Here is a 27,683-nt window from a genome sequence, read left to right on the forward strand (position 1 = left end):
TCAAAAGTCAAGCACATCATATCAAACATCTGCACAGCCGAAATGCTGTATTTAAATGAACAATTAAACATAAAAATATTTTCTAACTTACCACATATAAAACACTGCTTAAAACATGAATGACTATAATAAAAGAAACATTTCAAAATAAACTAGTGTGTAAACAGGGGTAAACAGGTATATGTACATTCAAAACTGTAAAAACAAAAGTAGGCTTTAATTTAGCTTCAAGATGAAATCTCTCCTGCATTCCTTGTACAAAACAAAGGAATTGATGGCTGTCAGGTCCAGTAGAGAAAACAACATTCTTTTATATAAAATAAAATAGAATATTATAGGTTATATTCAAAATAAAAACATATATTTAAAAGGCAGTCAAAATGACGTGACAGCTCTGGTGGTTCTAGGTGGGTGGGATTATAATTTCCTTATTTTCGTGATCCTGCCTTTCAAACGCCGTCAGGGTATTTAAATAAATTTATTCAGGAAAATTCATAAAAGGACAGCTGCATAACTTTCAGACATGCAGAGTAATGTAAATTTGAAAACCTCATACCATCCAAATGACTGCTGTGGTGGTTCTACTGTTAATCTAGGTCAAAGTATTATTGAACTGTATTGGAAAATAGCTAGGCTGAACACTGGGGTTAAAACTCTTACTGTTTGTCAAGTGTCCCAGAAAATCATTTAATGTCTAGACAAGAAACCAAGCTAAGAATCTATTTAAAACAAAAGAAAGAAAAATATTATTGAAGAAGATATATAAAATAATCACTTTTTTTCTGTTTATGTTGGCATACCCAAACCAGTAATGAAGGACACATTTCTCTATTCCTGTGTCAAAACAGTAGCTGAAAGGGTTAGAGGATGCACACAAAAAAAAGTTACAAAAAGGCGCAAATAAAAGAAACTAAAACCTGGAAGGAATTGGTAATGCTGTTAGTTTTGAAATCGCATTAGTGATTTCAGCTAAGGTTTCATTGCTGTTTGGGTGAAAGGAGGGGTTTGTTTTTCCTTGAAGAACTCCTTTATTGATCCTGGCTTTCACTTAGAGACATGTATCTGTAGCTCTAACTACAGGACAGTAATGGTTCATTTCACTTTCAGGCATAACATAAATTGAAGTTCTGTGGAAAGCACTATACTCGCCAGTATTAATGCAAGTTTAATGCAATCTGTCTCCCAGGTGCCTATGACACGCCGTATGAGGGCCGGCTTCCACGAGCCTTAGTCTCCAGTGCTGCAAGTAGTCCTGCTTGCCTGGCCTGTGCGTCACTCACATTGTCATCCTCGCTTTATTTTAAGTTCTTTTTCAGTAATTGATACCGTGAGTACAAGAAAAAAAATGGTCTGAGGAGTTTTACAAGCATAAAGCTTTAGATTTAAAGACACAGTGCTCTATTTTGAATTACATATAAAATGTAAACATTCCCAAACACTGCACAGTGTAAAATCTTTTAGTAAAATATGTCGAACTTATGGAAACTTTGGTCAACTACAGTACTGTTGTAAACATGGTTAAGCTATTGACTGTGTTGGCTACTCAGTACATAGCACATTTACCTCTAAACTATGGGGTTAAAAGTGCCATACCCCTTGCAGTGCATTTTTAAAATAATTCAGTATTGTCTGAAATGAATACAGCAAGTCATTGTAGTTAATCTTTCCTTTGGTGTTTTGGTAATGAAATTTGAATGAGGTGACTAGCTAAAACACTTTCTTGTTCATATTTCGATATATGTAAGCTTTTAATGTTAGATTTGAATTAAAGGAACTTTCAGGCATTGTCAGTATAACAGTATTGCGGAGTAGAAGGCAACCACATTTTTATTTAGTTAAAGGCAAGGGTACATCTGGCCCAAGAGAACTGGAATTAGAGACACAAACAAGGTGAGCAAACCTTTTACATGAGACCATTCTCATACGTTCCCGGGATGCCATCATAAAGCAAACAGACAAACAGCAAACTTTTTAATGTGTTTGCCTTCCAGCATTTAGAGTCCCTGGTGGACCCTTGCCATTAAGGGCTTTGAGATAGATATACAAGGTACAGGCCTTGATTTTTTTATTTACCCAAACATTTTCATGTCACCACACAGGATCAATAGAATCATTTGCGGCACGTTGCTAGTAAGCTGTTACTGTTTGGTGCATGCAGGAGGGAGGGAGGGAAGGCGGGGGGTAAAGTAGCACCAGGGATTAGATAGCAGCTGTGGGTCTGCCTCACTTTGGACAGACCAGCACCTCCTTTTTGTTCTGCACTGTGTTAGGTGTCAGGACGAGAGGCAAATGTATGCTGACACAAGCTGAATCACCTCAGCGTTTTTCATTAAAACCATTTTACTAATACTCTAAATCAAATCTTTCAGCAGTCTTGTGTGTCTGACATTTTCTTAAGGATGAATAGCTTCTGGACATGGCTATTATCCATCAGCACGTGAAAGGTGATTAGTTATAAGCTAAGAGAATATAGCAAGTCCTTTGTAGATTGTGTTAAGTTTTTATAGGTCAGGCGTGGGTGGGCGCACCATGGGCTCTATTCAATTGATCTACAGGAGGCAGGCTTTTATAGACAAAAATACACTGAAGGCTTGCATTGTTTTTCTTCACCTTGGTACAGTACATAAAGCAGCCCATTTCAGTTATTTAAATTACGTTACTAGATAAGTTACGTAAAGCACATGTTTTTTGCTATCGGTCCACTTTTTGGAAGACTGTAGCTAAAGGATGTGGCGGTGGTAACATCAGACCAGGAAATTAAACCAAAACACAAAGGTAGTTACGGGCAAACGGCGCTACTGTTCTCTTATTTTTAATTAAAAATAAAATAAAGATTTGAAGAAAAAAATAAACACACAGAGCAAATTAAATAGTCAAATAAAATAAAATGAAATCATGAACACTAAGGTCAGGCTGAGCAGTTGCCTTCATTGATCTTTACTCCTTCTCTCGCTCTCCTTCTTTCCACTACGAGCACAGAAAACTGCAGGCTTTTATGAAGATGACCTTCTCCCGATTAGCAACAATTTATCAACAAATTAACTCGGGAGATGGTCATCTTCTGCACAATGTTAAGCTTTTAAGCCCATTCATGCTGCCAAACAATAACAAAACACACACGTTGGGGCTCCGGCCACAGTACTTCCAGCAGCGAAAGTGCTGCAGTGGAAGGTGGTCTCCTGACCTCTCCCCCCTTCTTCGTAGCTGGCAGCTCCCCCTGGGGGTGCTCCAGCCACAGTATTTTCTTGCCATGAAGCAGAGCGGGCAGCGACCCCAGGCAAAGCGGACCTGGCGGTGACCCCAGGTGAAGCGGAGCTGCTGGGGACCCCAGTCGAAGCGGAGCTGAAGGCGACTGCAGGCGAAGTGGAGTTGCAGGCAATCCCAGATGATGCGGAGCAGCAGGCAACTCCAGGAGATGCAGAGCAGCAGGCAACCCCAGGTGGCGGGCGTGATATTCCTGAGCGGATCAGGTGTGGCATCCTTGGCAGGGCAAGGCAGGCATCCTTGGGCGATGACATGAAGGCACCCCAGGGTGGTGACGTGCAGGCATCCCCGGGGAGTACAAGACAGAGCAGCCGCGGTTCCTCAGAAGGCGACGGAAGCAGTGGATCCTCGGGAGGCAATGGCAGCAGCGGACTCTTGAGAGGTGACGGCAGGAGGGGAGCCCCTGGCCATGGAGTTAGGACAAGCTGGTGTGCGGGGTCTGGCCCTCTTTGCTGCCGCTGCGGCCAGGATGTTTTTCCCCATGCTCCCCTCACCAGTCTATGGAGGGGCTGCTGAGGACCGCCAGCATCCTGTCCTGGTCCTTCTGGCGGTGAAGGGAGAGGCAGCTTCTACTGCTCTCCCTCTGGTGGTGGTTGTGAAGGTAGAGGTAGCTCCTGTTACTCTCCTCCTGGTGATGTTTGTAGGGGGAGATGTAGCTCCTGCTCCTCTCCTCCCGCTGGTGGATGCTGCTGTGCAAGTATTTTTAATTAAATGCAAAATAAAGATTCAAACAAAAACAAATACCCAGAACAAATGAAATAGTCAAAAAAAACTAACACTGAACACTAACACAGAACACTAACACAGAACACTAAGGTCAGGCTGAGCAATTGCCTTCACTTGTCTTTATCGTTATGTTTAGTTTACTTTCTGTTTCAGACTCTTATCACTCTCGCTCTCGCTTTTGTTCTCGTTCTTGTTCTCGTTCTCGTTACAATTAATTATTGAATTACTTGGGAGATGGTCATCTTCTGCACAAGGTTTTTATGATGGGGCTTTTAACCCCATCCATGCTGCCAAACAATAACAAAACATCATAATAATACAATAGCAGGGCTTTGCCCTGCCCCCTTTTTATAATGTGCAGGGCTCTCTCCTACTGCCCTGCCACAATGACTCGTAATTTATATTTTATTGTACAATTAAAAAGGACTGTGGTAAATAACAAGAACATTCCGTTTTCAACAATCTAGAATAACTATGTAATAACAGGCACAACATAAGCAAAAGTCTTGGAAGACAAGGTAACAGGATTAGATGTGTTTAACAGTGCATACTGTAAAGTTTCCTAGTTTCTTTAAAGAATTGTACAAGTCTAGCAGACTGACAGTTATTTATTTATTTATTTATTTTTACTTCAGTGGTAGAATGAAACTTTTCAAATGCATATTGCTTTATTTCCTTGTTGTGCCTGTGCATTTTCAAGAGGAACAGGCAATCTTTCCAGAAGTGTCAACTGAAGAAGAAAAGGAAATGTTAAACCAGTGCCTTTCAGCAATGTAGTATCAACTGGTTTTACCAACAAAGAACAGTTTAGATTTCTGAAGAACTTCAGGGTTCACCCTCCTTCCTTAATCTAGATGCAAACTTGCCCAAGTTGTTCTGCTATGGTTGTGCATTGTATATGACAAACTAAAGTGTAAAGTAAGTGCTCATCAGGTCAAGGGTCTTTCAAATTTGAACTTCCAAACAATGAAATGATTGCACATTTAGAAAAAACCTGGCTGCAAATCAATGCGTCACAATTTCTTTAAATGTCGACTATACATATATATATATATATATATATATATATATATATATATATATATATATATATATATATATATATAAAGTGTGTCTAATTTGATCAAACAAGTCAGCAAACGATGCATCTGAAACACAGCACAGTTGTCTAGGGACTGGGTGGCACACAGTGATTGATTATTCCCCGTTAATGCACTGGCCTTTCACCTCCTAGGTCTCCCTTTGAACAGAGCCTGGTTCAAAAACAGAGAGGCTTGACTGTTGTGCAATCAGAAGGGACATCCAATGACAGGGTCTCAAGAGAACCAGGCGCTTCAGTATAGCTGATCAGCATCAGTTTCCTGTAAAATGTTATTAATACAACAAGGGAACCATTTATTTGATATTCTGTTTTAAGAACTATGACATTTATAGACTCTAAACTTCTAAAATAGTATCATGTTTCAATGGGAGACAAAGCATTCATCCCTACAATGAGAACTACCTTGGGGAATATGAACAAGCTAAGCAGGCTCTTACATAAAGTAGCCTGAAAGGCTAATTATAAAACAAGCACATTATTTATAAAAGTGTACAATTCTGGGACTCTGCAACTTAAGTCAAGTCTTTCCCCAGTCCAAATTGTACATTCTTTGCTGCCAACGTGCTTGCTTTGGGATAGTTCCCTCGGTCATAAAAAAACCCTTCAGAAAGGAAATATTCACCCCCAGTTAAACCCCTAAAGTTTTTATGTAAAATATCAGTCTAGACACCTTCAACTGCAAAACTGAATGTGACTTCTTTTCCAGCAGTTTCCATTGCAGTGGGGAGTAACATCAAAAGAAATTCATAGAAATATTCTCATGTGGACAGGTTGTAAAATGGATGCCGCTAATGCTTTTCAGTTCACAATAAGTTGTGAAGACACACAGCTAGTGAAAAAAAGTTAAAGAGGCATACATCTGACACACTTCCCTAACCAAAAAGTCACAGATGTGTGTGTGTTTGTTTTGTTTCATGATCAGTTATTTATTACAGATTTTTGAACAAATACGAAACATTAGCATACACAAATACTTCAGTTATGTACTGCAGGCAGGAACTCCACTTCCAGCGAGGAATTTTGTTTGAAAATGGAACAACAATAAAACTATAAAAGAAAGGACTCAATTCTTTCAAGCAAGCCTCACAGGAGGCAAAACTGTTCCTGAGGATACCAGTTTACTGACCACACTTCCACATAGAAAGTGACCTAGTTTCTGAAATGCAGTCTGAACTGCAGGGCATCCCACAGCTGGGAACCAAAGAGTAACAGTAAGCTAGTGCAGACTGATGACTGTGTAAGAAGGCTCTAACAGATTTTAGGTGGACCAACAAGTATTCTTAAAGTCCCACTTCTCCCAGCAGGGATTGCCAATAAACTGAGGGGCTTCAGTCCCCGCAGGAGGTGTGAACAACAGCAAAACAAATGTCGTTCAGTCTAACCCTCTGAGCAGAAATAGTGACACTAAACATCACTGACTTAATCAGGAGTTCACCAATAAACTTACAAAAAACAGAAATATAAAAACACAGAAGGTAATTATTACAATTACAGTTAAAGCTACGCATTGTGCAAATATAAGAAGTATAAAACAGATGATTGTTATAGGGAAGAGCATATACAAGAAGTGTAAAACAGATGAGTGTTACAGGTAAGAGCATGTACAAGACGTGTAGATTCAGAGTAGTCATGCAAGCACCCACCCTATATGTGTTATTTTTTTCCAGTGAAGTGAGTACAGTAATACAATGTTGAATACCTCAACATCAATTTGATCAATATCCAAGTCTTCTTGCTCTTCATGGAATAGTCTCATCGCATCCTGTCTAAGACTTTCTACAAGGTTTGTAATATTAGGTATTGCATTGATTAGTGTTCATTAATAACATTTCTTTCCAATATGCAGTCTTCTTTAATGTACGCAAACAAAACCATTACAAAAGGAATCTGCAAACATACACTTTGCAGTTTGCTGTATGCTGCTGTAATTTATTCAGAACACTTCAATAATATACAGAAACTCCCATGTAAAGCCTATATTCTTATGCTTTATTTTCCAAATTGATAGTGAGCGAAGTGAAAATAAGTTGTATGATTTTCTAATGTAAGTAATATTAACCAGTGTGATAACAACCACAGTGACATTATCAAGATCTTATTCCCATTGACTCCCATTATATTCAATGTGGTGATAATAAGAGGAGGGTAACATTTTAAGGGGTGATATGTAGCGGGTTTGCCTGTAGTGCTAAAGCTGCAGTGTCCCACAATCACATTCAATTTTAAACAGAAAAATTATTCTGTGTTCCTAGCTGTTAACTGCTCTGCGTGTCCTCATTAGCTATAGAACAGACTTTGTTTAATGCCTTTTACATTTTCCTGCAGGAGCACAAACTTGAAACTCACCTGGGATGCATATGCCCACACATGTCTTTTATTGCTTGTGTGACACTTATATTGCATACTAGCAAACCTTTGCCATGACAGCTAGACAATGCCAACAATACTGTAGGTCTTTAATGTATACTGTATGTAGGCACACATGGAGTTAGATCAGGGTTAAATATAAATTGAAGCATCCTAGGTTCAGTTTAGAAACAAGTGGACTAAAGATCCTGTAGGACGACTTCAGATTAGTTGGGTGTGACACATTATTATTAATATTTTGTTCAATGAAATAAAAGGAAGCAGAGAGTAATCATTATTGAAAAGCTCACACAGTTATTGTAAAAGCATTCAATTACAGTAGGCGCTGCTAGCAGTTAGAAGTTGTACCTTTTTTATTAATATGAAAGGGCCTTATTGAAGCGAAGCTAGCTCTTAATTTAATCAACCTAGTTTCTGGCTTCAAATTGAAGACAGGAATTAATTTCCAAGGTCCTGTGAATTCCATTTTATGAGTTCAATCTAATTTAAAAAGAAAAAAAAAGTCTCAGCAGAAAGAATAATATTAGTCTTCCTTAACCTAATTTCAAGTTGAGCTCACTTTTACATACCTCCATGCTTCAAAAACCTTTTAACCTTATCAACCACGCTGTATTGTTAGATTCTTCTAAAAAGCTTCTCTGTATAAACTCATTTCAGGTTACAGAATAGCTGCTGAATTGTTGGGTTTGAGTAAAATTTTGCCCTAGTGTTAGTCAGTTAACCAGACCACAAAATAAATAAACACATTATAACTTTTCACACTTTAAACAGTACCAAAAGAACTGCTTATCCAACTGAGATGAAACTTACTTAGGACATGACATAGGCTAGCCAAGCTGGACACTACAACAAGCATTTCCTAGTACTGTATTTCTCTTACGCTTTCTGAAATAATGTATAAAAGAAACAGCCTTAGTACATTGTTTGCATTGTCAGCATCAGTGTTTGTTTTAGATGACCATCCTACCTTTCACAAGCATTGAGTCTGTGCCCTACCAATAGATATTTATATGTAACACTATTATTAAAAAAACAGGAGGTTGCCCTCCTGCTTGGCCAGAGAGAGAGAGAGAATGACTGCCGAATGCACTTTTGTTTTCTTTTTACCTTCATGATGTCTAAAGTTTGTATTATTATAATGTAGCTATGACTGTTAATGTGTATCGTTGGTCTGCAAGTTAGTGCTTAAGAATGAACTTTTCCACTGGCTCGTAATGGGCTATTTTTCCTGTAGATTCGAACATAAACTCAAAAATAAGACGCTGTACAAAAGCACAAGTCCCAAGTTTAAACTCCAAATACAGTAACTAAAACCAGAAACAATTTCCAAGCATTTTTTATATTATATATATATATATATATATATATATATATATATATATATATATATATATATATATATATATATATATATATATATGTATATTATTACAGTTTGTTGTGTTACAACCTGAAATCTTGATGAATTTGCAGACTTGATGGGTTAACTTTGCTAGCTTTAGTCACCCGGTTAATCTTTGAGAAATGGTTTGTTTATTGAGAAGCCTTTTGTCTTCAAAGAAGTGATGACGTTATAAGAAGACCCTTTTGATGTGAAATGTATTTTGTTGTAACATACCATCCAATAGTCTTGACCACCTCTACTGACTTTCCAAATTGTATAGATAGTTTACATATTAACATAGTGTTTCTTCTCCAAATTGCTGGTAGCCCCTTTACTTAGTATGCTTATCACTGAAAAATATAAAGAGCATACTCCGAATGTATTAAATACTTAACTTCTTTCCACAATGGTAGCGGTGGATTTGCCAAAAAGGATTGAATCTGTACACTCAGTTGAACAAGGCTGTATTGAGAAAAAGGAAGCATGAATGTGTTGACACAATACAAAGTCACTGAGTGCCGTCACCTGTTATGTATTTTAGAGAACTGTTGCGTGTTTGATAGTAAAATGTAGTATTCTGTTCTCAGTTAATAGGGAACAGGGTTTGTTCTGTATTTTAATGTTTTTTTTAATGGAGCCTTTTTCTCTCGTGACATTTTGAAGACGATCATATGTTTAATATTGTTTGATTTAATAAAAGTATTGTTTCAAAGAACGTTGACTGTAACAGGGTTTTAGTATCTCGTGGTGAATTCGCCAATGTCAAACAACATGCATTTGGAGAGATGCACATTTGTAACACAAGTAACACATATCAGTTGAAATCGAGACAACAGAGACAATATTCAAAGTCAAAAAATAAGTAGCTGTTAAGTTTATTTTCTTGAGCCAGACATTGTGTTACTTCTACTGTGAGAAAACTGTCAACATGAATCCATGTCACACATGGATGCAGAAGAAAATGCATTTAGGAGGAATTTTGATTTCTGTGTTTTGTTCCTATTCTTCTATTTCATTTTAGAGAAAATGAAACGTAATTAGCAAATGGATTCATGAAAGGGGTATTAGGTAACTAACAAAGTATATGTTATTATTACATTGTCTTTTACTGAAAAAAAAATATTTTCTAGCAAATTACAGATGCAATGTGAAATGTTACACTGAAAAAACAAAGCTAAAAATATAAAAGCAGTTTATGTGTCAAAATGGAATTAAGCATCTATGTTATTATTATTGGCACCATTAGAACTTGAGGTGCTTGTATGCTGAGAAATGTTATCAAGGGGCCCCATGCAACAGTGGTATTGTTTACAGGGTCTGGCACACCAGACATTAGCAGAGATGCTTGTTTCAAAGTAAAAGTGTACATAGTAATAATAAAACAATCATTTTTACTGTGATGTTTATTTTTTACTTAAACATCTTATTGAGGGAATCAGGTACTGCACATTAATATGTTGTCCAGGCAAGGTATTGTTGAGATTTTTATATTCATTAAAGCAATTTGTCAAGGACATACAGTGGATGATGTTCCTTATTTTAGAGCTCTTCAGTTAACAACCCTGCAATACGTAAAGCTCATCTGCATGAGCAGCTGGTAGTTTATAATTAACAAATTATCATTCTGCCCTTTGGACTGTCACGGAGTATAGGCTGTGCTGATGGAACCTGGTGAGGTTGGATTTTTGTGACTGTAGACTGCTGTAGGTTTGGAATAGAATCCCTTTGATGCTGGAGATTATGCCGGAATGCTGATGGCTGGACAGAAAGGTGTAAAGTAAGCTCTACAAAGCACTCTTGGAGGGATAGTTTCTATTGCCCCAGTAACAAAGCACAAGCACACCAAGGTGAAATCAATTCAAAAACTGTTGTAGTCACAGAGCAATGGTTTTTTATATTTTCATTCTTGAATATTTTAAGATTCAAAGTTTTGGTATTAAATGTTATGTTGTAAGCATTGTTGAATTCCTAATAAAAAATAAATACCCTGCTTATAGTTTGTAATTAGCAATCATTTCATGCTGTAGGATACATTGACAAAAGGTAAGCTGAGTCTAACGAGTTGTGTTACATATATCGGCATGTAACCTCTACAATAATCTGAAAAAAAAAAAAAAAAACTTTTAATGCTACATGATGGCAAAAAGAAGTGTTCGAGTATTCTTTCACGTGTACATGGTGTATATGTTCGTCTTTCAAAACTAAAGGCTAAGTGACGAAGATGGGGCTTGAAGCCATTCTCTCCTATGCCACAATACAGTGGCATTCAGACTGAACCGAAGTTAACAGGGTTGTGATTGCTGTAAGGCAAGCCACAAGGGTTCGAGAGCTGTGCCTCCAGCACCACTGAGAAAAAAAATAATACACACACACACACACACACACACACACACACACACATATATATACATTGCAGCACAGCTTGAATCACTTAGAGATGGAAAGATAGATATCTTTCTTGTAACACTTCATATTTGAAGCCAGGGATTTTCTTTCACGTGTGATCTTTCTTTTTACCTCCTGCTCTTCTTGACAAGGAGCTATATCAATTTTTTCTTGTGTCTCAGTTCTTAAACTGAAAAGGAAAGCAGTGATTTATATGCAGTACTTTATTGCTTTAGTGTGTGTGTGTGTGTGTGTTTTAAACCCTTTAAAATGATGTAAAATGACAAAGACATAATTCTCCTCCATACAAACAGAAAAAAGAAAAATGGCCAAGGAGACAGTGAAATAGTTACAATTTCACTGATTCAATCTCAGTAACATGATGGCTTTACCCACTCCTAGAGTGAACTCCCCTTCCCCATCACTTAGGAAGACAGACCCAAAGCCCTAGTAAGAATGCTGTTACTGTATTATAATGTTACATTTCCTTACTGTGGCACTAATTCAACGTTAACGACTGCAGTGATTCAGCGCACAACGACACAGTGCTTTAGTCATGTTGAGACCCTGTGCTGGGTTTAATTTTTTACATCCAAAAATATTGAGACTCCTCACAAAGAAATGCACTGCGTTAAGAGGCATTACATATTTAGACTCTGAGGAGAATGGTTGTTTCGGAGTGTAACGGAATTGAATGAAAACCATATGATTGTGATTATAATCTAAAAAGATCCAAATCTACATGCTTGATGAAGAATAATTAAAAGCAATAGACATTACATGCTTTCAATTAGCTGAGCAACAGTATCATGTAGATCCAACAGTACATTCCCTGTAAATGTTTAATGTTGTAAATATTTGATCAAACTTAAGCAAGAAGAACCTGCATTAACAGAAATATTGGCAGGACTTGGCAAGGTAACCCAAACAGATGTAAACTGTCACAAGCAAACATAAATAAAGTACAACACATAGTAAAGTTGAAGACATTGCAACAGTCATAAATAATCAATTGTCACTTACAACAGAAGAGTGCATTAAAACATGGAGCTGGTTTCATAGACATCAATAGCAATCAATCTTTAACTGGTTTACTTTACAACTTTTTTCATGTTTGGCTTGACAAGGAGTTTGACTGTTAGAGATCCTGCATTTAGAGCTGCAGATGTTTCGATGTTGCAAGAAAACAGCATCAAATAAGTGCTATAAAGCAATCCTCACACCAACGAGATTGGTGTCTATAATGAAACTAGATGTAAAGCACACAGAGACAGTCCAAAACCCAAAGCTTTGCAGTGGCTGCAGGCTTCTCTATGATAGCGTTGCACATTTTCGTATCTGTCTTTATCTGATCGTTAAAAGATTCACTTGTAAAGAAGTCCGCTGATATACATAATCACATTGTCACGTCTGGTGGGAAATGCAGACGTTAATTACAATTGCTGCCAATCTTCCCGGCATCCATTCTGTAGATGTCAATGAGAAGATAGTTCCCAGGTGTTCAGTTGTGACCCTGCACTGATCTCCCTCTGAGATGACTATGCTAATGCAAGCAAAGGCTCTGCTCTGCCATGAATTAAAATTCAGAAAGTTTCTGTTTTATACTGTATGGTTGAATCTTAAATGAGCTTCTGACTCTGAAATAAGAATGTGAAGTTTAAATGGAGTTTTAAATCATCATACCGGTGTCAGGTTTTTAATGGTTGTCTTAACATACTGGTAATTAAAGCGATGAAAAGCTTGTTAATTATGTACACTGTGCTTTTTTTGGGGGGGAGGGGGGACGAGACCATCTAAAAATCATTGCACTACTTGCCTTGTTCTTAGTTTATCCAATATGAAATTGTGTTTAGCAATAGAGCAAAGTAATCAATAATCTTTCTTGTTGAGTATTGGTGCCATTCAGCTGTGACATTGTTCAAATCAGTTGAGGTTTACTTACTTTAACCCTGCCAAGTGTCATGTGTAAGGGTTTTGTTTTTTTACAAAGCAAATTTATGGTCCATTGCCCTTCTGAAGACTAACCTTGTTATACTGTACTGTACGATATGTGGTAGTCATTCCACACATTAGTTCACAGGCCTGTTAACACCCAAAAAGATCAAAAGACTGAATGTCAGCTTTTCCAGTAGTGCAACTGTCAGATTTGATTTGATCCCATGCATATTATTATGATTGCAGTAGCACTGGATTTAAAATTCATATCAAAATTACATTGTTGATCTTGAGGGCCTGGTTATGAAAGCGTTTTTTAGTAGGACATCCAAAACTTGAAACATACATTCATAAAATCTTTAAAACAAAACTCTGGGTAAACAAAAGCATATATTAAAGCAGTTGGAACCCTCCAAGCAAACATATTTCAGCTATTTTCTTTTGTTAGCAATGACATGTTAAATAAGAGTTTAATACAAAACAACTCAATGTGTCATTAAAAGTGTTTTCTTAGTTAAGCTGGCATTATACGAACAGGTATCTGGAAAGCCGAAATTAGCAAAAACACAGTTTAGAGAAACATGTCCATTCCACTTTACAATCATACCGTTAACTGGCAATACATTAAATAGATGTTTCAAGTAGATGTTGGCTTGAAACTGGGAAGCATGGTGAGAATTATGCAATTATGTTTTGGGCTCTCAAGAAAGATATTCCAGTCAGGCTATTAATATCAAAGTAAAATGAACAATGGACTTGTGTCATTTTATTCATTAAGACTTTGCAACAAAAAAACACCTACAGTGATGGTGCGGATTGCTTGGCACATTGTACAACCTGCTGTTTTACCATTTACTGTTAGAAAAAGGTGTTTATGTTGATGGATGTGTCTTGGCACTCTTCTGGCGGCCTACCACAAATGCAAAAGGGAATGATTATTTCTCATTGTTATCGGACTGTTGCCTAGCGCTTATCTCTCGTCCACACTTGAAATCGATATAAATGGCAAATGAAATCTTTAAAAAGCACTTAGTTTGCTTAACCTGCTGAGATGCAACAAATTACTCAGGGCTATGAAGGAAGGATTGCCAAATCAAAGGGGATGTCTGTAGGCAAGAAGACCAAGGAACAGATACAACTTGACACACTGCTGCCAAGTTCAAATCAAATATTGGGAAGCCTTACTCGGATTACTGTTGGATCAGCAGTCAGAAGAGAGTCTAATGTGTAATACAACTCTTCACTAATCCTGCTCTCTAAATATATAAGTATTAATTCATTAATTAGTGAGGATTATTATTAATTTTGTATGGATGATTGCTGGTAATAACTGTTCTAAGTGCAAGAACAAAAAACTTTGGCACATTTCAATCTTTACATGGAGTCACACTGAGAAGGAAAATATGTAGTACCTTTGACAGATTTTTTGACTCTTAATGAAGCAGAGGATTTTATAATGAGGCTTTTAATCTGCCTCAAAAAAATAATAATTATGGAATCTTTTAAAAACTTTTTTTTTTTTTTTACAAATATTAAAATTATTTAATAGTTGTAGTTTTGTAAAGACCTGCCTTTGATAAATCGGCAGAGCATATTTGAGCATAGCCATTTTTGAAACTTAACACAAAAGGCCATCCATGTAGGAATAATATGTTAAGAGTCCTAATAGCTAAATTGCCTGTTGGCTTTAACAGTTAATATCTTGAAAATGTGCAACAGTGTACCCTGCTGAAAGTGTATTTTTAAGTGTACCCCCAATGGACTCTCTGTAAGACGTCAAATCCATTTACATCAGGGCTCTTTTTACTGAAGCTTGATAAATCAATTTTTAAGTAAAGGAAAAACGAGTGGCTGGTAATCACATGGACATTTTCTGTCAAGGAAGAGATCCAAAATGACAAAAGGGGGTCCATTTTGGAATTATGTTTCCATGGTTACCATTATAAGGCCCTCTCTCCCTCTATGAATGAGCTGCCTCTTCTTTTTAAAAATAAAACATGGAAATGCACCCCTAACCCTACAGAATAGCTGTAAGGAGCATTCTTTTTTTTCAATATGTGAGACGTTTTTTATTGTTTTGGCACTACTTCAAACAGACCCTATCATACTCACTGTTAATTAGAGATTGTTTAGCCCCCTGAAACATTTTGCTGTGTATCTCTTCATAAGCAGGGCATGGGTACACATATTTTTTCCTAATATTACATGCTATGGAGACTATGAATTCACATCATCTGCTTTGTAAGCTTACATACTAAAGCAACTAAAGCATTGAAGGTGCAGCAGCTGCCTACAATTAAGTTTGTTTGTTTGATCAAGAATGAACCGGAGTTCAATTTAGCTCAAAATCTATTCTGTTCAAGTGTGACCCACAGTTACACAGAAGTGTCAATTGGCTTTCTCCTTAGTTGATCTCAAAGTAAAGGTTTAATCCATATAAATACTCTTGAAAGCATGTTGTAACTGTAGAAGTTTTTTTTTTCTTATTTCATGCTGGAGGAAATTCACTTGTGATGCTTTACTCCATCCAGATACATTTCACTATTCTAGCTGTAAAAAAAAAAGTTTTTCCCTTCGACACCTGGCCATGAATGTCTCTCACTGACTTCCACATGTGGTCTATTTTACCTTTGTAGTCTTGTCATTAATTTACCAGTAATGGAATTGGTTATACAGTAATACAATACAATTGACAAATTGTAATAAGAATTAACTTTGATTTACAAGTTAAACCAAACTGTATGTGGCCAAATTGTCAGGTTTGACTATTATGGATGTTTAAACAGTGTTAGCCAATTTTGTCATGTATGGTGAGTATAGTATAGATAAACAACAACACTGTTGTGGTGTTAAATGTTGTTCTAATAGTATGGTACTTACTGTATGTAAGATTCCACAGAAAAAAGAGACATAAAGAGAAGATTCTGAATGTGTATGAAAGCATGTGCCTGGACTACAGGGAGGCTATAGTGGCTTGCATAGCTGCACTTGGTCCTTTTTACTTCATGACCCTTTAAAATATGCCTTTGTGGTTCCTTTTATTACTGTGTGATTTATGGTACAGCTCACAAAATGTAAACAGCAAAGAGATGGTACAGCAATCAAATTATCACATGTGTGTGCATTGTGACTGTGGGCAAGAAACCTGATCAAATGCAAACTATAGTATCTGAATGATGCTCATTTAGACTGAGCAAAAGAAGAGCACCACGATAAGTGCTTAATAAAATACTGAATTATTCATTTGTGTGTAATTGATTACACAACTTGATCATAATATGAAATAGTCACTCATCACTTAAATGAACTTATTATGTCATATCGCCCCATCAAACTGTGCACATATTTAAAGAGGTGTGGATTTATTCTCAATATCCCACGTTTCACTTTCAAAGACTGGCACGCCAAACATAATTCCATAAATACACTAATTATCTGAATCATCTCTTCAAATAAACAGTTGTTTTTGTAGTATCAAATGCACTCTACTCCCCTCCCCGGATTCATAGCCGTAGAACATTACATCTAAAAGCTATTGATCGGCATAAAAACAAGACTTGAGTCAGGGAGAGATTAATGTTTAATAGGAAAGTCCTCTAACTGAGGTTATTGGAGATTTTATATATTATTATATCTGTCTCACATACACACTGTAATATACGGCATATAATGTGTGTGTGTGTATGTGTGTGTGTGTGTGTATATATATATATATATATATATATATATATATATATATATATATATATATATACATCACTATATATATATATGTAGTGAATCACCCTTTCGTCAGTTGAAAGCAGTCACTAATTCGTACGGACCTGAGGAAGCATGCCTGGATCCTCACGACCCTTCTTACAGGTGGATAGATGCTAATAAGAATGTGCTCCTATCTATAGATTATCAATAAGGGTTTAGAGTATTATTTTCTTCTCTTATATACCTATATATATATATATATATATATAGAGAGAGAGAGAGAGAGAGAGAGAGAGAGAGAGAGAGAGAGAGAGAGAGAGAGAGAGAGAGAGAGAGAGAGAGAGAGAGAGAGCCTACTTGGTTACAAGATTATGTGAACACAGAGCTGGTACCAGTTGCTATTCAGTCCCAAAGCTCTTTTTGGAAAGGAGCTGGTTGCCGGCAGCAGTAGCTGCCCATTGAGACTCAGCATGCAAAGTGTGTCGGAGACCCCCAGACCACAGACAGCATGGGAACAAAGAGGTAGAGCTGTGGAAGCAGGCCAGGCCACCATCTAGGCAACGGCAGCAGCGAGCTAAACTCCCCAGTAGTCCAAGTGTTTAGATCTCTGAAATCGAAGCCTGCAGATTTAAAATTAATTAGGTACTTCAAGTATTGTGCAGTTTAAAGCTTTGTAATCACTTTCTTTTGTGGTATCCCTGAGCATTCAGAAGAACAGACTCCCAGAGCCAGCCAAGGTTAGTGAACAAGTTAATTTTAATAGCCTGATAAATATGTGGAGCAACTGCAATGATTAAATACCAACACAGGCCTGTTATTGAGGTTACTGAGAAATTTCATGAACAAGACACTTAGAATGCACATACTTATACTTGAGACTCAATTCAAGCCTATATTTCAAGGAAAAACAATGCAGCTAGTTTGTGCTCCAAAAACTGTAACCGTTACAAACCTATCGTATTTGGTTCTACCTTTATGGGGAATAGGTTCAGTGGGGCTGGACACTGTTAGGACAATATTTGAATGCTTGTTCATGAGAGGTGCTTGTTTGAGCGATGGCATACTGCCATTCACATGAGCATCAGCATCTTTCTTTCCTGATTAAAACCACGACCTCTGGCACCCCCTAGTAGCAATCAAAATAAGCAGAAATCAATCAATCTAATTTGATTTCCAACATTCTCAATTTGTTAGTCTCAGAAGTAAATCAGTGATTCCCCAACCCACTCTAATTGTGTGTTTTCTGCAAAAAATGCTTTTACTGTTAAGCAGATGCAATAGAGTAGCATTAGTTATGAGAATACCAAATAATAAGATATATTGACTTTTTGAATTTTATTTACATATAGTAAAGAGTAGCAGTCATACATTTAAGTGCATGATGCCAGCATATACAAATAATAGTTTTTGTATTGAAATTATATAATAATGAAATTTGGCAGTTTTGATAAAACTAAATAATTGGCGGTATCCAGGCAACCCTATTCATCCATATTGTAAGAGAAACAAGACATGCTAACAAAAAAAAAAAAATGTCTAGAATGAAAAAGATCCTGTTCGAACAAAGTTGTAATGACAACTACATCTGCAGGTGTATGCAGGAGAAAAACAAGGCTAAGCCTTTGTGCAGTATTTAAAATAGAGCAATTTACTTTCCACACAGATATCCTGTAATAAAAGCATATGGCATTTAACATGAATTGTTTTTTGTTTTTGTTTTTTTTAAAAAAAACACTTTGCTTGAAAAGACTCAATGCTACCTGTTCGAAACTAAATAAATGTCTTGAAATGGACTCCATGTGTTTGTTCTCATTGGATTAATAATATACTGTGCAGTAGAAAGCCACCATGTCTGTCAGAATAAAGTAACTTCATTTTTAGGTTGTGTTGTAAATGCTCCTTCATTTAAGTTATAGTCTATTCCATGTACGGTATATTTTAGAGACCTCACTAAATAAGGCATTGTGTCTTATCTTTACAGCACAGTGAAAAACAGTGCCCTTTGTGTTTGCAATTACACCATATATTCGTCTCTGATTCTGACAAGCAGTGTTCTCTTTTAGGAGACTAAAGGTGATGCTTCTAAATCACTCAAATTACATTCTAGGCTGGGCTGTTTACCTTCTTGTCTTTGACTTTTACATGGGGGTCACAGACAGACGCTGGCTGGAAAATTCATAACTGAGTGGCTAAAATACCAGGTTATCCTAGTATTGGCATTGATATTAAACTATTGTACTGTCCTTGATTAAAATGTGCAGCAAAAAAAGAAAAAACACAACTGAAAAAAAAAAAAATGACTGATGATATTCGTCAGGCATGGGATGGATTGTGTTAAATTAACATTCCAGATGTGTTTGCAAATGTGTGATGTACACATTTAAAAATGTACAAATCATAGAATCCCTCATTTGGATATTTTTTTTCTGTTTTATGCCCCCCTAATCCCAAGTCATATATTCAAGTCTCAAATTATTTGAACCTCTATCAAAATCACTTTGTCAGTGAACCAAGCTCTTCCACTTCAAGTCAGACTTTAACTTTCATCTAGCTAACATGACATGCAGATATTGCTCTCTGTTAGTCCTCACTTGAAAGAGGACCTGTCCCCCAGATTCACAGACTGGTTCTCTCTCATCTTGTACTGAATCTTCCTTATTAATTAACTCTTTCTTTGAGCAACTTGAAACTCCTGGCATTGATCAGCAGTCTGAAGCTGATTTGGATAAACCCTTCTCTTTGGATGAAATAACTGACTTTTAACCCTTTAAGGACCAGTATTGTGTTAAAGCGATCATACTGAAGTGGCTTCTAGGATCATGATCGTGTAAACACGATTGTTTTGATGACTTACAGGGCCACCGTACTTTACAGTACAGGCTTGAAACACATCTGATGTATTTGACTTATAATTACATTTATTCTGTCTCATGTGTTTTAATATAATGTTGCTTGTAACAACTCTGAGAAAAAAACATATGTCATTGCAATCACTCAGATGAATTGATGTCTTGTAATTTGCCCAAACATCAATATTTTTCAACAAAATTTTCAGGAAGTATTGTAATGTCACTCTGGTCATACAATAACGCATTTTTATACATGTATCTAATAAAATACTTTAAAGAATAATATATATATATATATTATATATATATATATATATATATATATATATATATATATATATATATATATATATATATATATATAGTTTGTATGGTTTCTGAAGTACTTTATAATGTTCCCCAGTATTCTGAAGAAATGGACATCATTTCCAAGATGCTACTGTAAAAAATAGATTTATAGTAAATTTTTATAGGAAGAGAGTCAAATACAGCCAAAAAACGGCTAATCCTGGGGGAGCATCCCACTGAAAAATGCGTAAATCTATGTACAGTGGCAAGTCCTCAGGGTCAGATGGAATCCCCATTGAATTTTATAAGAAATTATCCCTGCAATTATCCCCCTTGTTGTATTCCATGTTTTTGAAATTTTTTACATCTTTAAATCTTCCGCCAACAGCCTCGCTCTCGCTACTCCTGAAAAAGAATTAAGACCCATTAGATTGCAGATCATATTGCCCAGTTTCACTCCTTTATGTGGATGTTAAAATCCTGGTCAAAATTCTCAGACGTTGTCTAAATTCTGTCATCCCATCCGTAATATCTATGCATCAGACTGGCTTTCTTCCAGTTCTTTAACTTAATGTGTTTTTTCAGTGTTATATTCACTCCTTCATCTCTACCGCTTCCCGAGGGTTCTGATTTTGCTGGACGTGGAAAAAGCTTTTTTACTGCATGGAGTGAAATGATCTCTTTACCGCCCTCCAGTGGTTGGGTTTGGCTCTAATTTCATACTTGGGTCAAACTCCATTACTCAGCCTCTATAGCCTCTGTCCGCACAAACAACATTCATTCTAAATACTTTCCCCTGCACGTAGTACTAGAAAGCGGTGCCCCGAATCCCCCTTCTCTTTGCTATTGCCATTGAAGCCCTCTCTATTTCCCTGCTTAGTAATCAGGCTGTGCGGGTTGTGATCCGTGCGAGAAGGGAGCACAAGGTCTCACTCTACGCAGGTGACATTTTGCGTTACATTTCAGATGCTGCTTCCTCACTCCTACATGTCTTTTCCATATTGAATGATTTTGGGATATAAACTAAATTTAAATAGAAGCGAGCTATTCATGATAAATGCATTAGCCAAACAGTACCCTCTCAAAACAAATTTACTTACTCAGACATTTCAGTCACACACTCACACTCAGGTCTTTTTAAATCAAACTTTACCCTCCTCTAGAGCGCGGTAGCTAGACATGTGCTGTGCTCTTCCTCTCTAATTGGTTGCATTAACTCTATTGAAATGAATATGTTCCTGTCGCAAAGTGGCTGCTAATTGTGAACAGGTGCAGAGGTGATGCAGTGCAAGAACAAACACAGACAGGAGCCTGTAATCCATTTGGAAAAAGGGGTCTTTTATTTATAATCCCTGTCTGGTGACCAAACAATAAATCTCCGGCAATACACACCAATGTGTAATGCACAGAGGGAAAAGACAAGGGATTGCAGCCCAAATAATAAACATATGCTATCGGCCCCACAATAACAATACTGGACAAGGTCACCAGTCTGGGTGTGTGCAGTAGTGCGCGTGGTGGTTTATTTCAGTGACTGTAGTGAAGTGCTGTTCTGGCTTTGTGCTGGCCCAAGGCGACAGCTCCGGATACGTGTTAGCCACCTGGTGATTCACAAATAGCGTGACCAGATAGCAACAGTGAAAAATATGGACACTAGAGTGTTAAACCTTGTTTAAGTGAACGTGCTGCATATATGGACTTTATTAAAGAATGCCAGATACTTTTGGGTAGCCGAGTTTCTAGTTGATTTCCACATCGGTATAACTTGGCAAAGCTTTGCCTTACACTTCCAACCAATTCAATGGATGCAGACGTGCAGTCTCAATGTATGTAAATCCACATCAGACAGAGAATGTCAGCAGCAACTGTTGGGCGATGTTGCATGCTTGCCTTTTAACAAATGACAGCACTCTGTTTTAGTTAGGATGCACCTATCACAATTTTTAGGCCTTTATAGTGCTATGAAACTTTATCTAGATGCACTTCATGTTTAAACAGTTCTGCGAAATGTCCATGAAATCCCAATTATAACCCTAATCCTACTATGTGACTTGGCCATGCGCACAACATCCTTTTTGCCGATGACATAACTCTAGAACTCTTGCAGCTCATGGTGAAATTCATTTTTATTTTGGAGCGCAAGCTTTAATTCATAGTCACAATAATAATAATGTTATTATAATAATAATAATAATAATAATAATAATAATAATAATAATAATAATAATAATAATAATAATAATAATACCAGCAGGCAAATGTATCCCACCGGCGTGATGCTTCACATCCAACTCACTGCCATGTGATGCCGCGCTCTTTTTTTTTTACACAGTTTACAAAATGCCAATGCAGTCATATGATTGAATCCAGTTTTTTTTTTCTTTTTTTCTTTTTAGTGACAGACTAGTCAACAACACCAGCCACCATGACACTTTGCCAGTAAAACCAGATGCATACCGCAACATATGATTGCAGGTTAACGTGATTGGATAGCCGCATATGCAATGCAAACAACTCACTCAAACAACACGGCCTAAACCAGTAGAGTATGCTGTTGCACCACGAGACAGTACAGCAGCCACATATACGAAATTTCCTGATAAGAAAAAAATTAGGACAAATGGTGCCTCTGGACGCGGGTCAAAGCCCCTAATATCGGAACGATCCCGATTTTATCAGGACGTCTGATCACCCGATTCACAAACAAAGTAAATTACTAACAAGCACAAACAAACAAAACACTCACATATATTATTTTACAGTTGTTACTGTGTCTCTCATGGTTCAAATACAAAACCAAGCAAAGAAGTAGAATGTGATTCTCTGTCCCCTTTTATGCTGCCACGCATGACCCCTTGGTAAACGAGTACAGCTGTCTCTACAATCTGCAGCTGCTACGTCATTTCCCTTTCGAGTCAATAAGTTCTTGCAATACTTTCTCTGCCAGACTGACCGACTTCCCGACCCTGTCAGGCCGGACCGTCCAAAGGACTCTACTTTCGCTGCTTAGCCCCCTCACAGGTCGGGAGGGAGATTTACAGTTAAGATTCATTATATTTCTGTCAGCGCTCCCTAAATTTCTCTTCCAGTGCATTCATCATAAATAAAAAATTTTTTTAGCACCTAAGACCAGTTCTCTGCATTTATCTGGAACTAAAAGACGGCGCATATTCGTACAGCTTTCCTACAAAGGCCAAAACCCCTGGAGAGTCTAGCATTGCCTAACCTCCAATTTTATTACTGGTCAGCTAACATCCACAATATGGCTTACTGGCTCCATGTTCAGCCTCTGGAGGAGAACCCTTCTTGGCTACAAATAGATGCAGCTTTATGTGTGTCGGAATCTTTATCTGCGCCTTTATGTTCACCCCTGCCTCTTTCTCCCTCTAAGTTTAGTGCTAACAGAAATCTCTTAAAATTTTGTCGCAGTTTAGGCAACATTCTGGCCTGCAATCCTTTTCTATGTTCTCTCCTATCAGTGCCAACCACCTGTTTCAGCCCTCTCTTATGGATACCACATTCCATTTCTGGCACAGAGATGGTATTAATTCCCTTAAAAATCTATATTTTTATAATTGTTTTGCTTCATTCGACCAGCTCTCAAAAAAATTCAACTTGCCAAGATCGACTTTTTTCCGCTACTTACAAGTTCAGTTCTACAAAATAGAGTAGCACAGTTTCCTCAACAACCATTTGAATCCCCTATTGATAGTATATTGAAAATAAATCCCATTAGCAAGGGAGCAATATCCTTGATATACAGCATTAATTCCACACTCATTAGACACGCTACAAAAACAGTGGGAAGTCTGGACATTATACTACCAATATGTGTGTAATTTCATTCTATCAAGGGTACAATTTTAAATTGTACACCGCATCCATATGTACAAGATCTTTCCAGACCTTGACCAGACCTGTGAAAGGATGCAAACAGGCTCCAGCCTCTGTCATTCAGATGTTTTTGTCATGTCCCTGGTTAGCTCCTTTCTGGATCTCAATTTCTGAGAGCTTTTCACAAATTACCCAGGTATCTATTGATCCCTCACCCCTTATTTCATTATTTGGTGTAATTCCCAGCTGTGTCTTGCTGACAAAGGTGCAAGCAGACACCTTGGCATTTGCTACCTTACTGGCCAGACGTCTCATATTGCTAAACTGGAAGCAAGCTGCCCCACCCTATTTTACCCACTGGGCCAGGGATGTCTTACAATTCCTTATACTTGAAAAAAATAAAGTACACCCTGCAAGGTTCTGCTGATAGATTTAACATTGCATGGTAGTCTTTTAATCCCACTTTACAAATTAGGGAGGGGTGCAGGGATAGGGATGTAGGGCATGTTATAACCTCTCCACAACCTCTGTGAACTCCCTTTGACCTATAAGCAACTATATTTTGTTTTATTGATTTTTATTTTTGATTGCATTTTTTTAATTTTTAATTTTATTTATTTATTTATTTATTTATTTTTGTATGCTTTGTTTTCTCTACTCTCCCCAATATTTTCCGTTCTTTATGTTGTGAAATGATTTAGTGATGTTTTCATAAATTCATCTTTTGTACCACTTCAAAAATCAATTAAAACAATTATTTAAAAAAAAAAAAAGCAGCTCTTTTGCAGTAACATTGAAAAACACGGGACTACTGGGGGGAAGACAAACAACATTTAAATCAAGTTTGAATATATTGTTTATCCCCAACCTGGGTTTGCTTCTTGCCACTCACTGCAGTTTGAGTTTAAATGTGACAACAGTCTAAACTTCAGTATATTCTAAAAAATCTATTATTTTTCCAGAGGGGGTGGCAGAAGGGTCATTTGCAGAGCTCACTGAAAATAGCTAATTAAACAATAATAATAATAATAATAATAATAATAATAATAATAATAATAATAATAATAATAATTAACTGGCTTTAGAATGTAGGCTTAAGAGTCCAAGGCCTGAAAATGAAATAAAACCACATGTACCGAGACAAGATCTATGTACTGCATCAACATACAATTAGGCTCCATTTATAAATGAGATTCACACTTCCAGATGTATCCATCCATTCAGTTCATTATATTTACTTTAATAGTGTTGGTATAAAGGTTTGCTATTTTGAAGGATGCCCTCTGCCAAAGTAGGTCCCTGTGAAAATGTTTCTTTCTAGTGTTTCAATGATGCCTGTATAACACTGAGTTGTGTCAGCTACAGGGCCAGTGGTTGTAGTCCTGGAATGTGGTTGCCTGTCATGTTGCCTCTACCTGTGTTGTATTTCTGTGTAGTAGATAGCTCTTCAACTTCAGCACAAAGAATTCATTTGACTTTATAATCAGCTCGTGAAAAAAAAAAAGAAAAAAAAAAAACACAAGAGATTATATTGATTATTGAAGATATAAGTTACAACAATCTTAATGTAGAACCTTTAGTCACCTGTGCGCCAATATCCTAATGCATGTTACAAGTTTCTATGAAGACTATCAATTTCCCTACTGGTTTCTCGCCTGAGTGTTTTTTGCTTTTATTTCTTTCTATTTTTATTTGAAGATGTTTTCCTATAGGGGTTCTACACTGTGTAAGTGTGGATGAAACAAGTTATGATACCTCCCACAGGTGACTTAATGTCAAGTGTGTATAAAAATAAATAAATAAACAACCATACAAAATACATATTGCACATGCATAAACAGGTCTACTTGCTTTAGTCTGAAAATCTAACCTTGAAAACTGAATCCCTGGACATTTTGTCTGAAATATTCGATGGATACAGAATACAAAATCTCCATTCCCTCTGGAGAGTAACCAAAATGCAGGCCTTTTTAGTGCCTTGCTCGCTTACATCCAGCGCTATGGGAATACAGTTGAATTGCATAAAATGGAGAAAGGGTTTTAAGTGGCTCATGAAAAGTATTTCAGGAGAGCTCCAGACAGGGCACAAGGGGCTCTGAAGCCTGGATGGCTGCCGTAGCCATTCTGTGATTTGGAGACAGGACCGGTAGCTATTATACCATTATCACTGAATGTGGCTTGCAGTTTCAGAAGGTTAACGTTGCCAGCCATTTTAACCCTGAATCATCCTGCTCCAGCTGGGACGTGCCTGTAATGTTATCATATTATCATGATTATCAGTGGTAGTGGTTGAGACTGTGTGTGCGTGTGTGTGTGTGTGTGTGTGTGCGTGCATGTGCGTGTGTTCATGTGTGTGCGTGCATGTTTGTTTGTGTGTGCACGTGTGTGCACGTGTGCGTGTGCGTGTGTTTGCTTGCGTGTGTGCATGCATGCATGTGTGTGTGCGTGCATGTGCATGTGTGTGCGTGCATGTGTGTGTGCATGAGTATGTGTGTGTGTGTGTCCATGTTTCATTGTCCAGAGATACATATTTGTGGAGTACTTTGATTACCAGGTTCATGTTCATTGTTATCTATATCTGGTGTGATCATTTCAAACACCTCTTTACAAAGCTTGTATTAAGTCAAGTAGACACACATTGTTAATCCCTTCATTAGTGTACACTGGATGTTGGAATAAACAAAATGCTAACATTAAACATGAATTAAAGTTGAGAAAAAGAGATTTCGAGACAGACGATGAGAGGAAAATATTAGCTTTGTCATAGAGATGTATTCAACCATAATTAGGAGTGAATAGGACTGAACTAGAAATTGAATTGGAGCATTTTGATCCACTTAGTAAGGAGTTGGAAACAATCCCTGCTTGGTTTCTAGAAAGCTGTTGAATGGTGATCATGCTGCAAGTACATAACCAGAGTTCATTGACACAATACAGGGGTGCAGACAGATTGAATACAGTAAGTTGCATCATGATTAAGATCCAATGGAATTTGGATTGTCGGTGTAGATTACTGTTGAGCTACAAAGCAACTCACACTTTATTTGAAAGATGACTTAGTCATGCACCCAAAGCATTGCATTACCAATAATGGTGATTCTTTACTCACAGTCTTTTGTACTGTTACCTTAAAAATAATTTCTTTATAGGGGCACTCTGCATTGTGTTATGGCATGCAATCAGCACTCCTTCCACCTCTTAAAATCACTTCACCATACGTATGCTGTCATTACCTGTTGTACACAATACACTTAAATCTAAGTGATTTGGCCTCTTTCAATGATTGTAATGTTACAATACCAATCAGAAATGCTTTGTTAGAGTAAAACCATTTACCTACAGTAGCTTGCACTTTTTCATTTGACAGTTGCAAAGTGGGTTACAAGCTGTGTTGATCTTTAGAATATATTTCCCTGCTCATATTTGTGTAGTTATTCTTTTCATGTTGTTGGGTAACTTTGAGGCCTAGGTGGGACCTGTGTTTACTTTAGCATGGTACACATTAAAGGAAAGCTCTTAGCAATCTAACTGAATTTGGTATCATAACACAAATGTAATCCTTGGGCTAGTTTTACATTATCATTGTTATATTTTAGAAACACAAATTTAAAAAAAAAATATATAAAAAAATATAAGATATCCCTATTTTCCCTTTTAAATTCCATCAAAAGAATTTGTGGGGAAAAATATGTAGACCTAGTATTACAGAGATTGTTTATTTTTTTTATCTCATAAGGGATTGTTTCTTTAAAGTACATTGAACTGACAAAATAAAATCACTTTCCTTTAAAAGCATACACAACAAAAACCACACTTTTAAAACTAAATACAGAACAATCAAAACAAG

General features: G+C 37.0%; 1 protein-coding gene across 1 annotated transcript in view; it reads left to right on the top strand.

The window, feature by feature from the left end:
- Positions 1-27,683, top strand: part of LOC121323554 (ephrin type-A receptor 3-like) — a 113,656-nt gene that overhangs the window by 33,977 nt on the left and 51,996 nt on the right. The window lies entirely within an intron of this gene.

The sequence above is a fragment of the Polyodon spathula genome, chromosome 11, assembly GCF_017654505.1.
Source record: "Polyodon spathula isolate WHYD16114869_AA chromosome 11, ASM1765450v1, whole genome shotgun sequence".
Taxonomy (NCBI): domain Eukaryota; kingdom Metazoa; phylum Chordata; class Actinopteri; order Acipenseriformes; family Polyodontidae; genus Polyodon; species Polyodon spathula.